This window comes from Hemitrygon akajei, chromosome 22 (genome assembly GCF_048418815.1).
Source record: "Hemitrygon akajei chromosome 22, sHemAka1.3, whole genome shotgun sequence".
NCBI lineage: Eukaryota > Metazoa > Chordata > Chondrichthyes > Myliobatiformes > Dasyatidae > Hemitrygon > Hemitrygon akajei.
The window spans coordinates 59451640-59477085 of record NC_133145.1 but is presented as its reverse complement, the minus strand read 5'-3'; the positions used below and the strand labels follow the sequence as shown (position 1 = coordinate 59477085).

Sequence of the window (25446 nt, the reverse complement as noted above, 5' to 3'; positions counted from 1 at the left end):
TAAATCCCAATAATTGAACATCTTAAATGAGCACAAGGAAATTGTAGATGACAGGAGTGATAGTGGGAACTATTTTTTGAGTTTGATTAGCAAAGGTTTACTCTGCCAAAGAGAGTGGTGAGTTTAGTAAAGCAAACAAACCAAGAGGTACTTGAGTCAATCCAGTGTTTCACAGAATGCTTGTGGAAGTGGATTGGTTAATTAAGTCCCTCCTATGTATTATAAACATAAGTCGATCAGTTAAGATGTAAATCTATCCTAAATAAGTAACTATTATCATTTTTTAAGTGTGGAAAAGGACACAATATTGCCTTGATTTGGCTGCCTTCCAGTGGAAGTCATGGAATGATTGAACCCATCAGCATGTGCTTAATGGTAAAGAACTAATCAGTGTGTTACAGTCATATATGTTAACTGGTGTTTTATTTTCTTTTAGTGCACAGCATTTTAATAATTCTTTATTATATGCAATGTATTTCAATCAAAGAGTTGATTGTTTACTCTTTGCCATAGTAATCTCTCATAGGATTTCAAAATTTCAGAACCATTTACAGTATATCATTGAAATGTATCCTCTGACCATCTATTCTATATATAAATAAATATCATAACCAATCTATGTTTAGACCCAGAATTCTTGTGCTGAGAGTGGAAAATGTGTTTAAATGTTTACAAGCAACAAGGAAGACAGTTTTCTAGACCTTTGCAGCTGACATATGCAAGCAACATGGAGCTTTGCCTATTTAATAAAGTATTAAAAATCTGCCATTCCCAAACTTGAAATTAAATACTCACTTTAGAAAAATTAAACTGATTATGGTTGATTATTTCTAAAGAGATAGTGGCTTCAACTGTTGCAGACTTTGAATCCTTTCTTCTCACGTTAGACTTTTTTTCATGTGACACTTAGGAGAATTAGATTAGCATTTATGTAAATTGCACGTTAATTTATTTTTAGAGCACCTTGTATTCACAGTAGCAGGCAGAATGCTGCCTGACATGAGTATATGCAAATGCAGCATTTGCACCATATGTTACTTTCCTGGGTTGACATTTATTTAATACATGTTGGAAAATCTTTGAACATCCAAGATTTTACGAGGTCAGAGGTCTTCTAAAAGTTATTTTTATCCATGAGTGTATCATGTGGCCTGCATGTCGGTACCATATGTTGTAAAGCAGTCATAGGATCCATGGAAAATATCACATTCCAAACAGATCATAACCAAGCTTGGCACAGGCTGGGTGAATAGTTCCTTTCTCATTTAAGACTGTTCTTCGAAACATGCATTTGGTTAGAAATCTAATTACAAACAAAAGTTCACCTCAGTTGCTAAACTGATTAATGGTCTTAAGGAAGCTTTACTAACACCCTGTTAGTTCCAACAGTCTTCAATAATAGAAAAAAAATGCAGATTAAATATCTTGTAGTTCCAGAGCTCTGGAGGATGAATATAAAAGTAAAATCACCAAGTGATGACCAAAAGTCATCAGTATTAGTTATCCTAAATAAATCAGCAGCATTTAAATTTTATTTAATAATTAGTAGGTCATATCAAGATAGTTTTGCACATGCACTTAAAATAATGTTTTCAACCATTCAGGCCACAGAAAGGTTAAACAATCAATCCTTTGATAATTTGTGCCAGTTTTCTGTTTGTGCTGTACAGAATTTCTCATTGTAAATTATTTTCATTAATACTAACATTCACAAATGCTGAAGGAGCACAGCAAGTCATGCAGCTACTATGGAGGGGAATAATCAGTCAATGTTTTGGGCTGAGACCCTACATCAGGACTGGAAAGAAAGGGGCAAAGGCCAGAATAAGAAGGTGGGGGGAGGGGAAGGAGTACAAACTGGCACGTGAGGGAGGGGGAGGATGAAGTACTGTAAGTAGTGGGGAGGTGATAGGTGGAAGAAGTAAAGAGTTGAGATGAAGGATTCTGATAGGAGAGGACAGTGGACAATGGAAGAAAGGTAAGATGGAGGGGAACCAGAGGGAGATGATGGGCTGGTGAGGAGCATCATAACATCAGCTGCTATTCTGTTTATCATTGTCCATTCACACTGTAATCAGCCAAAAGTTTGCATTGAAACTTGCCATGTTAATCAGATGATTTTGTTTTTGTATCCCTTAGCTATCATTTAAATTTTTAAAAACCTGCTGTAAGGATCTTAAATTTCCAGTCAGATTTTGTTTGGGATTCAAATTTTGGAAATATCGATAAGCCGTACATACACTCATCCCAAGAAGGTTCAGTGTAAGATGATAAAGCTGTTGCAAAAACATAAGGCAACCTGGGATAATTTCAAAAGCAATTTGAGCACCCACTCAATAAAAGTATTAAGGTCTGAGAAAGGATATTGAAGGATTTCAATGATGATGGTGAATGGTTCACTGTGGGAAATATATTAGGATCAGAATCAGGTTTATTATCACTGATATATGCCATGGTAGCCTGCCTCAGAGACTATCGTCCAGTAGCACTTACATCCACAGTGATATAGTGGTTTTAGAGGTTGGTTATGAAACATCAACTCCTGCTTGAGAAGCAACTTAGATCTGCTCCAATCTAGCTGCCGGAGCAATTGGTCCACAGCAGATGCCATCTCATTGGTTCTTCACTCAACTCTAGAACATCTGGACAGTAAAGATACATACATCAGGATGCTCTTTATCATCTACAACTCAGCATTCAATACCATCATCCCCTCAAACTAATCAATAAGCTCCAAGACCTTGGGCTCAATACTTTCTTGTGCAATGCGTCCTGGATTGTGAAAGTCACCCTGTCTGTCATTATTTATAAGGAAAGATTAACAAGCAGATAGAAGAAAACTTTCAAAGTTCTGCTCAAAGCTTCCATAAAAAAGCAATGTCTCCACTGACTCTTATAAATCCATGACCCAGACCACTCAAAGTGGAGAAGGAGAATTTGGGATTGTATGGAGAATCTTGAGTCCACCTCCCAGGAGCACTCAGAAACCCAGCATAAAGGCAGAGTGGCCATGCCACCTCACTGGTTAGCCATCTATCTGTCCTGCTAGCCACTTCTTGCCCCATCTGTGATAAAGACTGCAGTTCCCACAATGACCTCAGAACTTCTAACACCAGAGTGGAAGCAATACATCCTTGAACTTGAACAAAATCCTTGGGAAGAAAACAAAGAATTTCTCCACTAGAAGGGGTGTGGAAAATCAAGAAAATATCATAAGATATAGGAGTAAAGTCAACCCATTTGGCCCATCAAGTCTGCTCCACTGTTCAATAATGGCTGATTTATTTCCTTCTCAATCCCATTCTCCTACTTTCTTCCCTAACATTTGATTCCCTAACATCAAGAACCAATCAACCCAATGACTTGTCCTCCACAATCATCAGCACAATGAATTCTACAGATACACCACCCTCTGGCTAAAAAAATTCCTCTGGATCTCTGTTCTACCAGAGGATACACCATCATAATAGCAGAAAATGGGGGTAGGGGGTAGTGAGAACAAATGGGAAGATGTTTGAAAAGGTGGATACAAGGATTGATACAAGAGGTGGTAGTGTCAGTGGAAAGACAGTGATGTATATTAGTGGACAACAATAAGTATCCAAGGAAAAAGACACTATAATGGAAGCAAATTTTTTAAAGTATATTCCTGTTTATCATCAGCAGGATTTACACTTCTTTTTCCTTATTCATCTTTATTGGTTTCTGTTTCACATTTTGAGAACATGTTAACAAAATTCATTGCTGACTGGTCATATATCAGAGGGCTCTATCATCTCACTGAATAAAACTGAAACCTACAAAATTGGTTGTATGGTGTTTGGAATATCCTTGGGTTGAACTTTGAATGCAACACTGACAGTATAGAGTAGCCAGTTCACATTTCTGTAATATTACCTTCCCTTCAGCCTAACTCTAACATTTGATTCATTTCATCTGTAGTGGTGTGAAATTGAAATTAAATACAGTAAGATTTAAAATAATGTTATTTTTGCTTGTCCTATGGATTAGGCCCAGCTGCTTAAACTTTGAATGACTGTAAGGCAGTGCAACAAAAATACTGTTGGAATCTGGAGAATTTTGTTTATAATAAATATATAAGTTACTGCTCAGTGTCAGGGGTGACATTTTTGCCTCCTTAATTTCATATCATCGCTTTCATTGAATAGGGTGATAATGTTGGCCTTGAATCTTCCTACGAAGACCCGCAGATCTACCAATAGCCAATAAAACATTGAAAATAATATCTGTAAAATATAATACATCTATTACAATAATCATTCACTGTAACTTCATGATCTGTATTATCACCCACCAGTTTTTGTTTGATTGAAACAAGATAATTTGACATTTAATTTTAAAAAATGCTGTTTCTTACTATCTAGTTACAATGGAAAACATGTAACATTACTGTGGTTTTATGACATTGAAAACACATTATTAAGACTTTCCATGTTGGCCACATCTAAGTGCAAAAACATACATGGTATTTTGGTGTTGGCACTTTCTGATGCCCAGTTTTGTCCTTGGAATGGCTGTTTTGGTCTAGCATTAGGTAGCTTTTTTTCCAGAACATTTCAAGCACAAAAGAAGGTGACTAAGATAGGCTTGTAAAATGGAAGACCTGCTTAAAGCAACTTGGCAAAGCAGTTACACAGGAAACCTGAGGATCATGAAGGAGCATGCTTAAAGTGTCTTGTCCCAACAATGACCAGTTGATTAGTTGAAGAAATGGTTGGAGATGATTTAATGCAAAGATATATCTCATTATGTCAGACATGGCTGCGTGGGAAACTTTTGAAATAAATCTGAGGAATTACAAAAAATCTTGTGTGTAAACAGGGGAGCCATTTTATACACATCAACGAAGTGATTGACTGATTAATGGAAATGTTGACTGAGGTTTAAGTATTGACCAGAGTACAGGGAGAAATCTTGATCCTTTCTATGGTGATGTCACATCTTTTATATGACTAAATTGATTGTGTTTGCACAGCAAAGTATAAAATGCAAATGAATGGAGCTGCTCTGAGACCTTTGTCAATGTTGGTAAATAAGCTTTTGTGAAGGAATTTGTGAAATGTAAGGTCACCGTGGGAAGAAAATTGAATGGCAGTTGTAGACCTATCACACAACATATGACATATGCCAAGTAAGTTGAAAAGTGTAGAGGAAGCCAGAATAACTGATAAAATAATGCGACACACAGAATGAATTTCAACTGTTGTAGGAGCTGAAAACTTTCTAGGCTTGATTCTGTGTATTATATGATCAGTGCAGTATAAAAATTAAACCAAAGCCAATGGTATAGGGAGTAAGTATTTGTTTTTAAATTGGTTAGCACAAAATTAGATGCCTGTTCAGATTTATTGACAAATCATCATCATTATGTGCCATATTATATGATGTAGACGATCATGGTCTCGTGAGCATGATTGTTCCTGGCCAATATTTCAACAGAAGTGGTTGCCATTGCCTTTTTCTGGACGGCGTCTTTACCCCAGCCACTATCAATACTCTTCCGAGATTGTCTGCCTGGTGTTAGTGATCACATAACCAGGACTTTTGATATGCACCAGCTGCTCATACGACCATCCACCATCTGCTCCTATGGCTTCACGTGACCCTGATTAGGGGGCAAAGCAGGTGCTACACCTTGCCCAAGGGTGACCTGCAGGCTAGCAGAGGGAAGGAGTGCCTTGCACCTCCTTTGGGAGAGACGTATCTCCACCCCGCCACCCAATATTGAGAAATAATATAAAAAAATAAAAATAAATGTTGAAAATTGTATTTAAAGGCATTCTCCAAGCATCAAAAACTGGTAATGTTTGTCGCTGTTGGTCACTGTAGCATTGATTGTTATAGAAATTTTATAAGATAAGATAAAACTTTATTCACCGGAAGGAAATTATTGCTGCAAAGTTGATCAGTTAGAAATATATGCTTTAAAATACAAAATGTAAGCATTGAGGTATGAAAAAGAATACAAAATGTGTATTAAAAAGTAATAATGCAAAACACGAATATGTGCAATGAAACTGTATACTTATACAGGTGTACTTAAGGAGGAGTTGTACAGTCTTATAGCCACAGGGAGAAAGGACATGTTATAAGTATCAAGGCATTAACTTTTTTTTACACAATTCTTCTTTTAACAGAATGGCAATACTTCAAAAAATAACTAAGCTGCTGCAACAAAAAATAGACTGCTGTAACATTGTAAATTCTTGAACATAATTGCAATGTCTGCTGTGAAATTTAAGTTGCTAAATTACACACATCAATGCATAAATGTGTGCAAATTGTCGAACAGATTGAAAGCGAAATATCTTCTGAAATGCTGGCTCGTAACTGCTGAAGGCTATTGTAAATCTTACTGAACATTTGTGTTCAGCTAAGGTTGTTTCTTTTAAGTAAGACTAACCAAAATAATCAAAAAGATTATACTGTATGTTTAACCAAAGGTTTATCATTTCCTTCACCAATACACATTACCAAGGTTCATTCAAATAATGTTGCAGTTGAAACAATGCAGCCATGAAGTTTGATTTTGTATTGCTTTGAAATAAAAACTGGCTGCTCAATGACACATAAAATGCTGGTAAGAAAAGACAGAGTTTCTGACTGTTATTAATTATTACTCTGTTAATTATTTTAAGTCTTCACACAGAAACATCTACTTTCAGAAAGATTTTTAAAAATTCTTTCTTAATGCCAAATAATCTAACATAATGGTGAAAGATGGCCTCAATTTACTCCATTTGAAGTCACATGGTTTTCTATAATATGCTGTGCACTTACACGAACATAGTACTATAGCTACTTCCTCAGAGATTCTTCACACTGGGAACAAGCGATAATTTAAGGTGCTACAATTCACAGTCAACAGTTAGAATGGAAATAATTCCATAACCAATGTATGTGTGTGTATAACAAAATGCCGTTGCACTCACATAACACACAATGCACATAAAACAGTTTTACTGGGGATATTTATAGTCTGTAATTTAATCTCTGGGTTTTGATGACCATTGACTGTCCAGTGTTATAATAGTCCACGTCAATCTTTTGTGGGCATATTAATTACTCATGCATTGCTGACAGGAGCAAATAAACAAATTTGTTTTTTTTTCCAGTTCAGTGTCACATTTCCTTAACATCCCTGGCCTCACCCTATCAGAGTTACTCCCATTTCCCTATCCATATCTCTCCCTTTGTCTCTGCAACTTACCTCCAACTTTGTTTTCTTTCTTTCTCAGTTCTAACAAAGCAGCCAGGCCTTAACATTAACTGTTTTGTCATTCCACAGATGCAAACTGGCTTGCCAAGTGGTTTGAGCATTTTCTGTTTACCTTTCAGGTTTCTAGCATCAATAGTTTTTTAACTTTTGGTATGTTCTGAGTTTTGTTTAAAAAAACAGAAGTGGCTTTCTTGTATACAGAATAGCTCCACTGCCTCACTGCAATTATATTTATTTATGAAATTTATATTCCCCAGTGCCATTCCATAAAGAGTTGGTATTTAGTGATAACATTATTATAAGGATTATATTATCTTTTGCAAAATACTTCAAAGAAACCACCATTAGAATCAAGAGCCCTTAACAAATCTCTGGCTTCAAAAATGAAAGATAACAGGAAGCTCTAAAATCATATTTTTAAACATCTCTCCTGTCATGAAATTCTTCACAAGTGAAAGGTTGATGAGTGATGGGGGAAAAAGACATTCCAAAAGGTATCACAGATGTTGAAGTAGTTTTAAGTGTCTCTTCACTTCATTTCAGTAAAGCAGTCCTTTAGAGTTGAGCATGACTTTATTCCCAACCATTTCTGTGGACTCTAATGTGGCTGATCAGGCTAGTGTGGGGTTAACAGTCTCAGCCACAGATGGGTTAGGAGATGTACTTAAATTCTGCTTTCCTTCCACAACTTTAGTATATCCTATGTTGACAAGGCTGCAGTGGCATAGTGCATTTCCAAATGTGTCTTTTCCATTTAGTGCGGTTCCAGGTAAAGGATTCTCATGAGTCCTTGCTCCTATGCTTTGAGGTACCTGCCCTGGGTTACCATGTTGCTTCATCACCAAAGTATACAGAGGGATGTTGCTCAGCCTGCCACAAATTTAGTGCTAACTTTAAGGTATTGATCTTCAAATATTCTTTTCCTCAAAGGCCAAGGGCTATGATACCAAACTCAGGCCATGGCAAATTTCATCACCAATGTTTTCCTGCAGAGGTGATCTTACTCTGTTTGTAACTGTATTGCTGAAGAGTGGAGTTGTATAGCAAAGGCAAGTTGAGAGAGGACCTTTTGCTGGTTGTTTGGTGAAAGGTAACATGGGAACTGGGAGTCCACAAATGGATGGGTGTGGCAAACATCATCTTTGAATTACAGTATAAGCAGTCAGCAATGTCCTATAAACAGCATCAAGTTGAGCATCTGCATCTGTCCATTTTTCCTCATTTCTTTCTTTCTCCAGAGCTAAATGGTTTACAATTAGAATTTTTGATAGTGAGCTGGATGCTGATCCATGTGGATTTCTGAATAATTGGATCATGGATTATCAGAGTTGTACCGCAATATTGAAAGAGTGTATAGTAAACTGGAGTGAAATTTACAGTGGAGTTCCCTCGTGGTCCTTATTAAGGCCATTCCTTTCCTTGGTTTATATAACTGATTTGGATTTGTATGGGCAGGCACAATTTCTAAATTTGCAGATGTTATGAAATTTGAGATCTGAATGAGTGGATACATTGTATATTAAATTCAGTGATGAGAAATATGAATTACTACTTCCTGGTAGGAAAGAACGAGAATGGGACATAGGATCAGAGAGATCTGGGATCTCTCTTGCAACTCTTGCAAAGTTTGTTGCAAATGGACAGACGGGTTAAGAAACTGATACAAAAATCATACAGGAATCAGGTGCTTTGCAAGCAGAAGTATAGAGAACAAGAGTAAGAAAGATTGTTAATCTTTATAAAACACTTTCAATTACAACTAAACTACTCTGTCCAGTTCTGGATGCCATACTTCAGAGAAGATATTCAGCCTTTGGAAAAGGTGCAGAAATGTTTTACCCGAATGCTTTTTGGAATGATAGATTTTAATTGTATGGATACACTTAAGATGTTGTTCTCCTTTCAGTGGGTGATCGGTAAGGGAACAGTGAACACAAGTTTTAAGATAGCTGTAGATAAGGAATAAGTATGGACCTTTTGGAAGGGTATTAAATTGGAGCAGGGCAAATTACAATAGCATTAGGCAGGAACTATAGAGAGTTAATTGAGAACAGCTGTTTTAGGACAAGACCTTGTCCAACACATGGAGGGTCTTTAAAGACTAACTGCACAGAGCACAGGATGGGTATGTTTCATTCAGAAGGAAGGACAAGAATAGCAATGTAAGAGTACCTTGGATGTCAAGAGAAGTGATGAATTTAGTCAAGAAGGAAATGGGGAAGTATGTAAAGCTTCAGAAGCTAGAATCAAACAGAGCCTTTGAGGATTATAAAGAAACCAGAAAAGAACTCAAGAAGGGAATTAGGAAAGTCAGGAAGTCCTTGGCAAGTGGGATTAAAGCATTCTTTACATACTTCATCAAGAGCAAGAGGGTAATTAGGGAGAAAATAGAACTACTCAAAGATTAAGGGAGAAACATTGTTTGGATGTAGAAGATGTGAGTGAAGTCCTTTATGTCAGTTCTTTACATCAGTATTTATCAAAGAAAAGGATGTGGAGGATAGGGAGATCAGTGCTGAGTGTATTAATATGTAAGGCTATTTAGAAGAAAAGAAGGAGGTTATGTTGGGTCTCTTAAAGAGCATTATGGTTGATTAGCCCTTCAGGACCTGATGGGATATAGCCCAGATTATTGAGAGAGGCAAGAGAAGACAATGGTGTAGCCTTGACCAATATCTTCATATCCCCTCTAGCCACAAGCGAGGTCCTGGAGGACTGGTGAGTAGCTAATGTCATTTCCTTATTCAAGAAGGGAACCGGGGATTATTCTGGAAAGTATAGACCAGTGAATCTTACATCAGTCATAGTGAAGTTACTGGAGAGAGTCCTTGGGGATAGAATTTATGAGCATTTGCAAAACCATGGGAGAGCCAGCATGGCTTTGTGCGGGGCAAGTCAAATCTTACTAACAATTCAGCTTTTTCATGAGCTGACGAGGGCAATTGATGAAGGTAGAGTTGTGCATGCTGTTTATGTGGATTTTAGAAAGGCTTTTTGCAAGGCCCCTCATGGGAGGCTCATGCAGAAGATTAAAATGCATGGGATCCATGGTGAATTGGTTGTATGAATTCAGCAGTGGCTTGCCCATAGAAGGCACAGGGTGGTGGTTGAAGGGACTTACTCTAGCTGGAGGTCTGTGATTAGTGGAGTTCCACAGGCATCTGTACTGGCACCTCTGCTTTTTGTGATATCTACATTTTCATCCAGATCATTTATATATAAGTGGGTAGGTGAGTTTGCAAATGGGTGAGTTCTGGAGTTGACATCCTGCTCACTTAAGGAACGTGAAGCATCTGCATAGCCTCTCCTTTCCAGGTGTAGTGATCGCCGCAGGACCGCTGTTTGGCTTGCCATGCAGGAGGTCACTTGTATATGGCTTCTCCTACCCTACTGTAGCCATAACAACGCATTCATGTGTTCTTACTGAATTTGCTATGTCATGGTGCGACTGAGTGTCCAGTGGTATAACTGGGCGAGCAGCCTTTGCTCATTAGCCTTGGTTGGCAGCCAGCCTAGAAGAAGGACAATGCCAAATCCAAAGCCAGGTAGATGGGACTCGTTAACCTCGCCAGGCAGTCTGTCTAGAAGGAAAACTCAATGCTCACCACAGCTCGCTGCACTATTGTGGAATGTCCGCTGGCCTAAAGAGTGGAATCGGTCTGAATACACCGATCCTCACCGTAAATCTATCCATCCTACAGTGATGGAATTCCCACCCGACCTTTGCAAGCGAAGAACCAGCCATCATCATCAAGTTTGCAGATGATACGAAGATTGGTGTTGTCAGAGCAGAAGACTGGCAAATAATACTTCAGGATATAGATCAGCTGCAGATATGGGCAGAGAAATGGCAGATGGAATTTAACACTAACAAATGTGATGTGTTGCACTTTGCTAGGTCAAAAGTAAAGAGATACTACACTGTTAAAGGCAAAACCCTTAACAATGTTGATGAACAGAGAGGGATCTTGGGATCCAAGTTCATACCTCCCTGAAAATGGCTTCAGAGGTTGACAGTGTGGTTAAGAAGGCATATGTTATGCTTGCCTTCATTAGTCAAGACACTGAATTCAGAAGTCAGAAACTTTGCCGCAAATTCATAAATGTCCAGTTAGGCCTCGTCTGGAGTACTGCACACAGTTTCTGGTAACCCCATTATAGGGAGGATATTGAGGCTTTGGAGAGGGTGCCGAAGAGGTTTCCCAGATGTAGTCTGGATTAGGAGGCATGTGCTATAATGAGAGGTTGGACAAACTTGGGTGGAGGCTGGGAGATCTGATAGTGGTTTATAAGATTATGAGAGGCATAGATGGAGTATATAGACAGTATATTTCTCCCAGGGCTAAAATGACTAAAACCAGAGGGCATGCATTTAAGGTGAGGGGAAATTATTTACGCAGAGAGTGGTCGGTGCCTGGAATATGCTGTCTGAAGCGATGGTTGAGACAGAAACATTAGAGATGAGATGTTTTGATAGGCACATGAATGTGAGGAAAATTATGCAGGCAGAGGGAATTAGTTACGTCGCCCATTTGATTATTAATTTAATTGGATTTGCACATCATTGTGAGCCAAAGCACCTGTTTTTGTGCTGTACTGTTCTATGCTCTGTGTACATTGAAACATACAGTGAGACATGTCGTTTGTGTAAAAAACCAACACAGTCGAAGGATATGTTGGGGGCAGCTCATAAGTGCCACTATGCTTCCAGTGCCAACATGGTATGCCCACAACTTACTAACCCATACATTTTTTGGAATGTGGGAGGAAATCAGTGCATCCAGAAGAAACCTGTGAAGTGATGGGGAGAACATACATAGTCTGTATCAGCAGCTGCAGGAATTAAGCCCCAATCGCTGGCATTATAAAGCTTTGTGCTGGCTGCTATGCTATTGTGCTGCAATAAATATTGGCAACACCTCAGTGTTCCTTCAAAACAGAGAATTTTACATTAGTCTAAGAGAGCCGATGGTATGTTGGTTTAATGTCCAGGCAGAAAGCAACACTTTCACTGGTGTAACTACGTTCTTTGCACCATGGTATTGACTAAACAGGCAGCAAAATAATGCAACTGGTAGAGCTACTACCTCACAGTTCTGTAGATCCAGCTTCAGTCAAGGTCTCCTTTGGTGTCTGTGTAGATTTTGCTCTGTACCACTGCATGAGTTTCCTCCAGGTGCACCAATTTCCTCCATGTCCTCAAGACATACAGATAGATATGCAAATTGGCCACTGTAAATGACGCCTTTTGTACAGATGACTGATAGAATCTGGATGGTTCATGGAAATATGGGGAAAACGAAACAAATGAATACTTGATGGGGGAGGGGAGGTGGAATTGCTTGTCTCTCTGCAGTATGAGCCCTTGACTTTATAAATCCTCATACTGAAATTACCTGGAAATCCTGCCAGTGATACCACAACAGTGGTTGAGTTTGATGTTCTTAAAAATGTGTATTAAAAGATAATGACCTAGAAACTGAAACATGCTTGAAAAGCCATATTAGAACAGTAGTATGCCTGCACTGGGTTTCTGTGAAGCTCCTATCTGGCAACATTACACAAGAGTTTCTGCAGATGTCGGAAATCCAGAGTAACACACACAAAATGCTGAAGGAACTCATTGGGTCAGGCAACATCTATGGAGGGCAATAAACAGTCAGTTTCAGGCAGAGACTCTCCATCAGGACTGGAAAGGAAAAAGCCAGAATAGAAAGGTGGGGGAAGTGAAGGAATTTAGGTTGGTAGCAGGTGATAGGTGGAGCCAGATGAGGGGCAAAGAAGGTAAGTGGGGAAGGGGGATGAAGTGAGAAGCTGGGAGGTGATAGAAGGAGAGGGTAAAGGGCTGAAGAAGAAGGAATCTGATTGAAGGGGACAATAGACCATGGGAGAAAGGAAGAAGGAGGTGCACTAGTGGGTAGTGATTGGCAGGTGAGGAGAAGAGAAGCGGTGAGAGGGGAGCCAGAATGTGGAATGGAAAAAGAGAGCAGGGGTGGGAAAGAAATAACCAGAAGTTAGAGAAATCAATGTTCAAAAAGCCCAAGACATTGTGCTGAGCAGACTAAGCCAGCACAAGGAAACCTGCACAAAAGCTCTTCCTGTGCAAGCTCCCACAGTTGTGTGAGAAGACCATCAAAGTCAGGGAGTGGTGAAGAGAGAACAAACTGCTGTAGAAACTCCATGGGTGGGTGAGGATCTGTGAGGTGGAAAATGGAATTGTTGACCTTTTGGGTTAAGATTCTGTGCGGTGAAATAGAGCAGATTTGAAACCTAGTATTGAATATGCTGATGATGTCAGCAAAGAACAGTATACAGATGAGAAATGGCAGATAAAAGGGATTAATTCTTAGGAGACAATAGAGATAACAGTGCAGAAGTGAAAATAGACCCTCTATAAAATGGACCCTAACTACAACCAGGTAGCATTTGCATTGGTGCAAGGAAACTAAGGGAAATTAAAAGACAATTACTGTTTAAAAATAGCAAAATGTCCATTTTGTAAAGCATTTTACCTTAAGGTAACCAACTGTAAATCCTCATGGAAAGATTGAATGCTTTTTCTCTGTATATAAATGGCATGTTCAAAAAATAAACTGGATGAATTGCAGCTGTTGATGTGTAATATTAAATTCATTTCATCTTGCAGCTGACAGTGAAATCTCTAATTGCAGTTTATAATAAATGCATTAAAGTTCCAAGTAGTTTAGTTTTCTCTATTTTACTCTGCAATTTTGAAGGATCTAATATGTCATTCTATTTTTGCATGTTGTACCTGGTACAAATTGAGTCATTTCTTTTTTGAATGAGGCAGAGAAACAAGTTGAACTATTAATGACCTCTTTGTTGGGTGATTTCATGACCTTCATTGAGTGTAAGGCAAGTTCCTGATCTTCCAATATTTATAATTATCTGACTTCCACAATTCTCTGGGGTGTGGGTGAGGAAAAAAAATCTATGTATTTCAAAGATGAGAAAATCTGCAATGCTGGAGATCAAAGCAACACACGCAAAATGCAGGAGGAACTCAGGAGGCCAGGCAGCATCTATGGAAAAGAGTGAACAGTCGACATTTCAGGCTGAGATCCTTCTTCAGGACTGGAAAGGAAGGGGAAAATTCAGAGTGAGAAGATGGTGGGGAGGGAAGAAGAAGTAGAAGGTGGCAATTGGTAGGAGAAACCGGGGAGGGGGAGGGGTGAAATAAAGAGCTGGGAAGTTGATTGGTGAAAGAGATAAAGGACTGGAGGAGGGGTATTTTGATAGGAGAGGATAGAAGACCGTGGAAGGAAGGGAAGGGGGTGGAGCATCAGAGGGAGGTATTGGGCAGCTAAGGAGATAAGGTGAGAGAGGGGAACAGGAATGGAGAATGATGAAGGGCAACTACTGGCAGTTTAAGAAATCAATGTTTATGCTATCAGGTTGGAGGCTACCTAGACGGAATATAAGGTATTGCTCTTCCAACCTGAGTGGCCTCATGGAGGCAGTAGAGGAAGCCATGGACTGACATGTTGGAATGGTAATGGGAATTAGAATTGAAATGAGTGGCTACCAGGAGATCCTGCTTTTGCTGGTGCTCGACAAAGTGTCATCAAATCTGGAAGGACTGTTTGGGGCCCTGATTGGTAGTGTGGGAGGAGGTAGAGGTAAGTGTGCCACTTGTTCTGCTTGCAAGGGTAAGTACCACGAAGAAGATCAGTGGGGAGAGACAAGTGGACAAGGGAGTCACGTAGGGAGCGATCCCTGTGGTAAGTGGGGGGGGGTGGGGGGGAGAAGAGGAAAGATATGCTTGGTAGTGGGATACCGTTGGAGATGGTGGAAGGTACGGAGAATTATGTGCTGGACGTGGTTGCTGGTGGAATGGTAGGGGTGGACGAGAGGAACCCTATCACTGGTGGGGTAGTGGGAGGATGGTGTGAGGCAGATGTGCACAAAATGAAAGGGACATTGGTGAGGGCAGCATTGATGATGGAGGAGGGGAAGCCCCTTTCATTGAAGAAGGAGGACATCTCATTGGTTCTGGAATGAAAAACCCCATTCTGAGAGCAGATGTGGCGGAGACGGAGGAACTGAGAAAAGGGAATGACATTTTTTACAAGTGACAGGGTGGGAAGAGGTATCATCCAGATAGTTGTGAGAATCAGTGGGTTTATAGAAGATATCAGTAGGTAGACTGTCTCCAGAGATAGAAACAGGGAGATCAAGAAAGTGGAGGAAGGTTTTGGAAATGGACCAGATAAATTTGAGGGCAGGCTGGAAGTTGAAGGTAAAGTTGTTGAAGTCAATGAGCTCAGCATGAGTGCAGGAAGCAGCACCAATATAGCGTAGGAAGAACTGGGGAGCGATACCGGCGTAGGCTTGGAACATGGACTGTTCCACGTAGCTGACAAAAAGGCAGGCATAGCTGGGACCCATGCAAGTGCACATAGCTACATTTTTGGTGTGGAGTAAGTGGGAGAGGCTGAAGGAGAAATTATTAGGACTGAGGACCAGTTCTGCCAGACGGAGGAGAGTGGTGGTGGAGGGGAACTGTTTGGGTCTGTTGTCATGTATTTCAGTTTTAAATGACTATCCTCTTAATATTCTGTTCTTTATTTACAACTGCCACACTTGTGAAGAAAAACACAACATCTACTGTATCTTGCTATGCCTCTGTGGTAAACTATGTATACCTGTCTGTCACACCCCTCTGCTGACTGCTCCTGTGGCTCCTCCCACAGACCCCTGTATAAAGGCGATTGGGGCACTGCTCCCCCCTCAGTCTTCAACATGGTCATGCTCCCTTTTTCGCTGTTAATAAAAGCCTATCGTTCACTTCCGGTCTCCTAGAGTTATTGATGGTGCATCAGCCTCCTTAGGATCTTGTACATTTCAATAAAATCATGAAGTCTTCTAAACTGCAAAGAATACATCACACCACCTATTTAGCCTGTTTTGAAATGACAATCCTTTCATCCCAGAAGTTGATCTGGTGAAACTCTGCCTCCAATGTTACTATATCCTTTCTTAAATAAGGAGACCAAATCTGAGTGTGCAATATTCCAGGGGTGGCCTCAGAAATACCCATACAATTGTAACAAAACTTCATATTTATCTTTGCAATAAAGGTTAAAATGCCTTCTGGCCTATTTTCATTTTTCTCCATTGGCCTACTAACTTCTTGTGATTCATGTACATGAACACCAAGATCTCTCCATACTTCAATGATCAGCGATCTTTTTCCATTTAGATAATAATCTGCCCTTTTGATTCCTCGTACTGAAATCCATGACATCACACTTTCCAACAACAAATTCCATTTGCAAAGTTTTCACCCATTCATTCCCATTGTAGAGTCACAACATTCTCATTGTAACTTGCTCTTTTACCCACTTCCCTGCCTTTGACAAACTGCAGTACATTACATTTTGTCTCCTTCTTTCAGGTTTTAATATAAATAGTAAATAACTGAGAGACAAACTAGTCTCAACCAGTTATATCCATCTAATCCGGGAGAAAAAAAGATCCATTTATTCCAACTTTGTTTTCTGTGTGGGAAGAATTTTCAGTCTTTGTTAGCAGCCTTCCTCCAATACCATGAGCTCTTTACTTGTGGACACAGACTGAGCTGTTAATTTGACAATGAAATGAAACAACCTTCCTCCAGATCACGGTGCACCCACACAGCACATAAACCAAAAATATTATACTGTAAATAAGTTAATCAAATATAATTCAAAATACATGTAGTAAAGTGCAGCACAAGTAAACAGTACAATAAACAGCTCACTGTCCTCGTGATGAGACCTCAGTTGTGGCAGCCTGAGGGGAAGAAACTGTTACTTAGTTCTGATATTTCTTACCTTCTTCCTGACGGTAGCAGGTCAAAGAGATTCTGGGGTAGGTGGTAGGGATCCTCAACAATGCTTTGGGCCCTATACCTGCAATGCCCCTGGTAAATGTCACAAATAGAGGGGAAGGAAACTCCGATGACCCTCTCGGTGGCTTTTACTATCCTCTGCAGTCCAATGCTTTGCAGCTTCTATGCCACGCTATGATGCAGCCAAGGCAGGACACTTTTGATGGTGGTCCTGTAGAAAGTTGTTATAATGAGGGTGGGGAGCCTTGCATGCCTCAGCCTCCTCAGAAGGTGTAGACACTGCTGTGTTTTCTTGACTAGTGAGGAGTTGTGTAGATCCAGGTTAGATTGTCTGTTTTGTGTGCAATAAGGAACTTAGTGCTCTTCACTCTCTCCACAGCTGAGCTATTGATTTGCAATGGAGAGTGGTCGACCTGTGTCTTTCTGAGTCCACAATCATTTATTTTATCTTGTCCATGTTGAGACTCAGGTTGTTATTCTCGCACCACTTGATAAGCCTCTTTACCCCCTCACTGCACGTCAGCTCATCATCGTTGCTGATGAGCCCAAACACCATTGTATCATCAGTGAACTTGATGATGCAGTTTGAACTGGATCTGGCAGTGCAGTCATGTGTCAGCAGCAGCCTGACCACACAACCTGGGGGACATCGGTGCTCAGCGTGATGGAGCTTGAGATATTGTTGCCGATTCAGCCTGACTGGGGAATTTCAATCAACAAGTCCAAGATCAGGTTACAGAGAGGGGTATTGAGTCCCAGTAAAGACAGTTTACCTCTGAGGGATGATTGCATTAAACACTGAGCTAGTGGATAAACAACATCCTGGCATACAAGACATGGTTTTCCAGGTGGGACAGGACAGAGTGGCAGGCTGAGGCTGTGGCATCGTCAGTGGATCAGTTTGAGTAGTAGGCCAACTAGAAAGGGTCCAATGTAGCTGGAAGGTGGCATTGTATATGATCCATGACCAGGTGCTCCATGCACTTCATGGTTGTTAAGTCAATGCCAACTGAGCACTAGAGTGATGGTAGCTGCCTTGAAGCCTACAAGTTTCAGAAAAATATTAAAGATGTCGGTTAAGATCTCACTTAGCCTGGTCACACAGTCCTTCAGTACCTGACCAGCTACGTTGTCTGGTCTTGCAGCTTTGTGTAGGTTTACCCTGACTAGGGTACTCCTCACCTTGGCTGCAGCCGAACGGGGTGCCTGTTCTTCAGGAAGAGGTGGGGGGGGGGGGGGCTTTCCTCAATGTCCTATCATTCAATTGGTCAACTCATTCATAGAAAGCATTCAGCCTATCAGGAAGGGGGGCATTGCTGTCATTGTCATGCAGGGTGGACTTGTAATTGGATATGATTTGTATACCCCGCCACATGCAGCGCATGTCCCTGATGTTACAGAAGTGTCTGTGGATTTTCTGTGCGTTACCACACTTAGCCTTCCTGATAGCATGGAAGAATGCATTTCCTTGCTGACCTTAGAGTCAATTGTCTGAGGCAACGTCCTGATCCCGAAGCAGTGCATGACAGTTTGCCCTAGCAGTGTGGTGTTTAATCACGGTAACCAACCTGTACAGTCATCAATGTTGATGTGATGATCAGAGGTAGCCGCCTCCCTGAATATACTCTAGAACATGCTTTCAAAGCACTCCTGCAGCACTGAGGTGGCACTTCCTGGCCAGGTTCTGATTGCGTCTGTTTAGCTCTCTTTAATACTGTACTCTGTTGACTCTGGGAAATGTGAATAGGCCTCTCAGGACTCACTGCTGCTAAAACAACCACCAAAGTGCATAGAATGTTAAATGACTGACAGGACATGCCTTTTCCAGCTGACCAAATATTTCTTTGGATGTAGAGCATAGAATAGTACAGGCATTTGAGCCACCACATTATGCCAACCTTTTAACATACTCTGAGATCAATCTAGCATACCTAAAATCAGTCAAACAATCTTCCCTCCCACATTGCCCTCCAGTTTGCTTTCCTCCATGTGCCTATCTAAGAGTCTCTTAATGCCCCTAATGTATCGCTTCTACTACCATTCCTGACACCACGTTACATACACCAACCACGCTATGTGTGTAAAAAAAAGTACAACCTTGACATCCCCGTGCCCCCACCCCCCCCCCCATGCTTTACTCCAAACACTTTAAAGAAGTGTCTTGGCCCAAAGTGTCAGCTGTTTATTCATTTTCATAGATGCTGCCTATCTTGCTGAGTTCCTCCAGAATTTTATGTGTGTTACCTTAAAGCATATCTAGTATTTTCTGTTTTCAAACAGTCTTATAATCATTTTAAACTATAAGGGAATGACAAGAGAAGGCTTGTATATGCACAGTCTCAGTAAACCACAGTTCTGCACTCTAACATTGTGTTTCCATGGCACCCATCCACAGATATTCATAATTCCTCATATGACATAATTTTTGGTCTAAAATTGCAAAAAAATTGTGAAGTTCTTTTAAATGTAGAAATTGCTACTCAAGAGAAATATAAAAAATACAACTTCAAAGGAATTTTTTAAAAACTAGGTCTTGAGGAGACCTTTAAAATTGAACAATAACCTGTGGCAACATAACAGCGCAGGTAGTAGATTACTACCTCACAGAGACCTGGGTTCAGTCCTGACCTTGGCAACTGTCTGTATGTATGGGGTTTACACACACTCCTTGTGACAGCATGAGATTATTTCTGTTTACTTTCACTAACCTAAAGTCCTCTCTTCATTTTTTCGAAGTTTTTTATTTATATTTCACAGGGAGTAAATCTTATTCTGAAATACAGCATAGTTTTGCAGCTAAGGGAAAACATGGATATTTCATGCTGTTATTTGATTAATCTGCAATAATTTGTTTTATTTAATGTCTCCATTTTGTGTGAGCTGACCTTTCTGCTTCCCCTTTTGAAGCTGGATAGTAAAAGGAAGTAAATTGATATTCTATTGTTCTTTATGAATTATTCACACTGAAATGATCAAGACCATAGACAATTATCTGATACAATTTCTTTAGCAAATCTCTGCCACATACTTCATCTAATGTGATTTTCTTGGCATTGTACACTGTCCCATCTTCCCTCCCCACCCCCCCACGCTTCCAAATCATATTAAATATTTATCATTTAAAATGAATAAGTTCTTTTTCACAGTATTCTGCGATGGTCTTGTTGCTTCCTTTCCTGGAGCTATATTTCAGGAGGTTACATTCTGCAACCTTGTCATATTGTATCCACTGATGAGGTCTTCTGTTGGTGTCAGGCAAATTAGCAAAACTATCATCACTAAACATAGAACCAGAAGCAGGAATTGTTCAGTTGGTCCTACCATCTTGCTCTATCGGTCAATAAAATTGTGGGTCATCATTTACCTCAGTGCCACTTCCCTTCACCTTGTTTCCCATCTTGATAGTGAATTCAATAATTCTCTATTTCTGGTGAAGAAATTTCAGTGAATGGCCATTGCTTACTTCAGTGTATGTTGTCAGTCAGCAGAGGCATTATTCCTGCTTGATTAATCCTTGTCAAAACAAGAGTCATCTCTCATTCTTCTAAACCAAAGAAAGTTTAGGCCATGTCTGTTCATTCTCCCTTCATTAGTTACTTTTCCCATCCCTGGAATCAATTTGTTGAGCATTTGTTGCACTCCCTCTATTGCAAGTACATGATTCCTTCAGTGTGGAGTTGAGACCTGAACACACGTCATCTCACCAGGACTCAACATACTTGGAGCAAGACATCCACTTCAATAAATACCAATTCTCTTCCTAATTCTCTCCCTACACATTGACTTTCAGCAATTCATATGCAAGGGCGCCCAGGTTCTTCTGAATGCCAACACTTCCCAATTTCTCATTATTTTAAATAAATTCTAATTATCAATTTTTCTACCACTGATTTTATATTTCCTGTACCCAACTGCTCTGCATGGAGTTCTTCCAAATTATTTGTATACAACTCTTTCAATATCCCATGTTCCACTTTACACAACTCTTATTGGTCAACAGTTATCTTAGAAAATAACATGAAAGGGATTTGAAGACATTAGACCAGGTGATGTTAGAAAATGGATGACAGCAGGAATGATAGAATGAATAACCTGTCTCTGTCCTTTAACATTATTGGACTTTATAGACACACATCCAGCAGGAATATTATAATTTAGTAATTGTGTATTAACTGTGACCTTTTAACCCAGAAGCAATGAATACATGTGATTTTTATAGTAGCTTATAAAGAAGCATAATTAGAACATTAGAAATAAGAGCATGATAAGGCCATTCAATCCTTTGTGTCTACTTCCCAATTCATTAAGATTACAGCTAATCTTTCACCTCAGTATCACTTTTCTGTATTAATTCCAAATCCCTTGATCCCTTTAATATGAATCTATGATATTTGTTTTGAATATACTCAGCAATTTCCAAAGATTCACTGCTCTCTAGGGGAAAAGAAATGTGTTCTATTTCAGCTCTGGGTGGCTTTTCCCTTATTTTGAGGCAGTAACCCCTGATTTTTAGACACCATAGCCAACTGTAGGATCATCCCTACATCAACTCTGTCAACCCCTCCAACAAAATTGAAAGGTTTAATAACATGAACAAGACATTAAAGAGAAACTGGAAATCATTGTGGTGCCATGGTGCAGTTAGCACGATGCTATTGCAGCTTAGGGCTTTGGAGTTTGAAGTTCAATTCTAGAACCGTCAGTAAGAAGTTTCTACATTCTCCCTATGACTGTGTAGTTTGCCTCCGGGTGGTCCAGTTTCCTCCCATAGTCCTAAGACTTAACAGTTAGAAGGTTAATTGCTCAGTGTACTATGTCCTATGATTAGACTGGTGTTGAATAGGTGGGTTGCTGGACAGTATGAATTGAAAGGCTGGTAGAGCCTATTCCTGCTGAATTTCTAAAGGGAAAAAAAATTCTATCTGATCACACAGTGACACTGATGGAAGTCTAAAATTTAGCATTCTGACTTGCCCTCTTGCCTAGGATAGGATGAATAATGGCAGAAAGACCATTACAAAGGAAAGCCAGTGACTTCTTCCAGATGCAATGTTTACAAACCTGTAGAAATTCTTTTTATATCATGACTGTAAATCAGCATCTGCCTCATAAACCTTGGATTCACAAACGTCACTCCACTGAGAAAATTTTCAAAGTATTTTTGACGGAGTTACAAGGATGAAAAGAAAAGAATAATTGACTATTATATTGCAATTTATAGTCTTTTCTATCATTACAGTTTACCTCCTATCATACACCAAAAAATAAATATTTGCAGGTTAGCTAATTGCATGGTAGGTGAGGAAGAATGGTTTTAAAAATTGTTTTATTAATTATAAAACAATACTTACTTGCCTTGACATGAGTTTTTCATTATTTATAGTTCATGGATTTTCTGACCAAATATAACATTAACTACTATAATGCCATTAACCAAATTATTAATGCTTATTTTTATCATTATTAATAAATCATATTGTGATTAATGCCATTTTATAAAGCTTGGAATCAATAATGCCTTTATGAGAGCTTTGCCAAGAAAATGTAAGTCAATCCCTTTAAATGCTGAATTTGAAAAAGAAATCGAAAAAGAAATTGAATCCACCCCTTTCAAATGATCACTGATATTTTGTACTATTGCTTGCATACTTTCTCAAAACAAGTGCAATAAACCTCTATTAATCTAGCATCTTGGTGATTTTGGTGATGCCAGAATGGCAGATTTTCTGTACTATTGATGTGGTGTTACTTTTATCAGCACCACAACCCTGTGAGAAAAATTTTCACTACCTCAGTACATGTGAAAGTAGTAACAATAAATAATATTACCAGTTTGCATAGTTTTCCAGCATTTCCAAAAGGTTTTCTGTGTTTTCTGTCATTGTTTAGGAATCATATGCAGTATTTTTAGCTTGAAAACCTCTCCAGTTGTACCTGTGAAATATTTGAAAATGCTAACGTAGTTAATGTCTAAATGTTGTCTTTACACACTTTCTTCATGCATTGTTTTATGGTTTTACATCAAGAACACTGTCAACTGGATAGACAATTTTGTGATTGTGAATTTAGGATGAGAGAAAGTTTATTGCCTTATTGACAAAATCATAAAACCCTCTACTTCCACTGACAGATCCTTTTCTCTGAGAGGATTCTTGTTGTACCCAAGCTTTTATCTCCAACTTTTTTTCCTTGGAAATTCTTAAATGTACAAAAACAGTTCTAGCATGAAAGATTAGCTTTGATTTCAGAGTTTTGGGGCTTTACTGTTTCAACAGGGTCTTGGCAGAAGCACAACAGAGCACAAATTCTTTACTGGTAAGCTAAAGGTCTTTTGGATAATGAAAGAACTCTATGATATAGTGTCTGGCAGAATTTAAAATATCGTATATCAAAGAAAATACCAAGAAGTTTACATTTGATTTCTGAGAAAAGATTAAGGGAACTCTGTAAAACTAGGAACAATGGTTTCAATTACTTTGCATTTTTCTACAAAATACCTTGGTAAATGAGAAATGCTCTTGACATTATACACATCCATCCTGTATCATTTGTCTTCTCGTTGCCTTGTTACATGGGTTATCGTTCCTGGCTTGCCAGCCTTAGCAATGCCTCACATCTTATGCATGCCAAGGTCTTGTTTGGCATCATGTCAGCATTTGGCGTTGCTCATCAGTTCACATTCCGAAGTTAATCACATCTTATTTACCATTATCAAAAGAACCCTCACTGATTTCGGTAAAAGGTGAATAAGACCACTATATCAATAGTAAAAGAACCAAAACATGCAAAGATAAATGCATGTAGTGTACTAATTTTTATTCAAAGGCATTGGGTATGAACGTAACCTCTGAGAGAACTTCATCCTCTCATAAAAACAAGTACTAAAATTTTACTTTGATTCAGGCCTGTCAAAGTTATTTTCATGTCCAAGTATAGGTTTTAGTCACCAGGCATGTTAGTAATGTGATGTGTGGGCCAATCATATGATTACTTTATTTATGTGAGTAGTTTTGGGCCCGTGTCTAAGAAAGGATGAAGGGTCTCAGCCGAAAATGTCAACTATGCTCTTTTCCATAGATGCTGCTTGGCCTGCAGAATTCCTCCAGCATTTTGTGAGTGTTGCTTGGATTTCCTGCATCTGCAGATTTTCTCTTGATTAAGAAAGGATGTACTGGCATTAGAAAGGGTCCAGAAGAGGTTCACAGGAATGATCCTGGGAATGAAAGTGTTAATGTACAGTACAATGCAAAGGTCTTAATAGTTAGGATGCCTAAGTAATCAAATTACCTTGCCTGGTGTCTCAGAGCTGGTGTGTCTGCACCTGTGCCAACCCTAACCCAGCATTCCTTCTGTGTCACCTGTCCCACACACTACCTGCAGCACTCCATGCTCCCCATTCCCAGCATTCTTTGCTTCTGCCAGATTTACATACTCTCTGCTCCACGTTGACAAATACAGTAATGTGTGAAATTCTTAGGCACCCCAGCAATATACTTGTGCCTAAAACTTTTTCACAGTACTGTATGAGGAACATTTAATGGCTCTGGGCCTGTAGAAGGGAGGATCTCATTGAAACTTACCAAATATTGAAAGGTGTAAATAGAGTGGATATGAAGAGGATATTTCCTATAGTGGGGGAATCTAGGACAAGTGAGCACAGCCTTAGGATAGAGGGACATCCCTTTAGAACAGAGATGAGAAGGAATTTCTTCAGCCAAAGGGTGGTGAATCTGTGGATTTGATTGCCACAGATGGCCGTGATGGACAAGTCATTTGGTATATTTAAAGCAGAGGTTGATAGGTTCTTGATGAATACATGTGTCAAAGGTTATAGGACGAAGGCAGGAGAATGGGATTGAGTGGTAAAGAAAATCAGCCCTGATTGATTGGCCACCACACACAAGCAGTAGCAAAGCAAGGACCATCCCCTTTCCCACTTATTTCAGCAAATAAGCATCAGCACCCTCAACACACCAAGCAAGCACCAGCAAAGCTCCCAAGAAAGACCACGATCTGCAGCGCAACAAAAGCTAAGCATTCACCCAGCAATTTGTCGTACCACAGGCTCTCTCTCTCTTTCCCTAATAAAGGGACAGAGAGGTGTCTTTCAGCAAGAGGGGAGTGATAAACAAAACAACTCGCTGATTTACGGTGTTAAAGTCACATCTGACCTATAACCAATGCAGAGTGGAAGTTAACATCATCACATTATCACACCTAATGAAGGGAAGTGGTGGGTAGCAGGAATTATAACTGTATCACTGGGTGAAAAGTAACGTGCGTGGCCCAGTTCCTTTGTGCCCTCCTTTAATGAAAGCTCCTGAATTTCTCTCACTGGAATTAAAGGTTCAAT

The 25446-nt window shown here is 39.5% G+C and overlaps 1 protein-coding gene across 1 annotated transcript in view; it reads left to right on the top strand.

Moving 5' to 3' along the window:
* The window catches only part of pitpnc1a (phosphatidylinositol transfer protein cytoplasmic 1a), a 287674-nt gene that overhangs the window by 123009 nt on the left and 139219 nt on the right, over nt 1–25446 (top strand). The gene's annotated exons all lie outside the window — the stretch shown is intronic.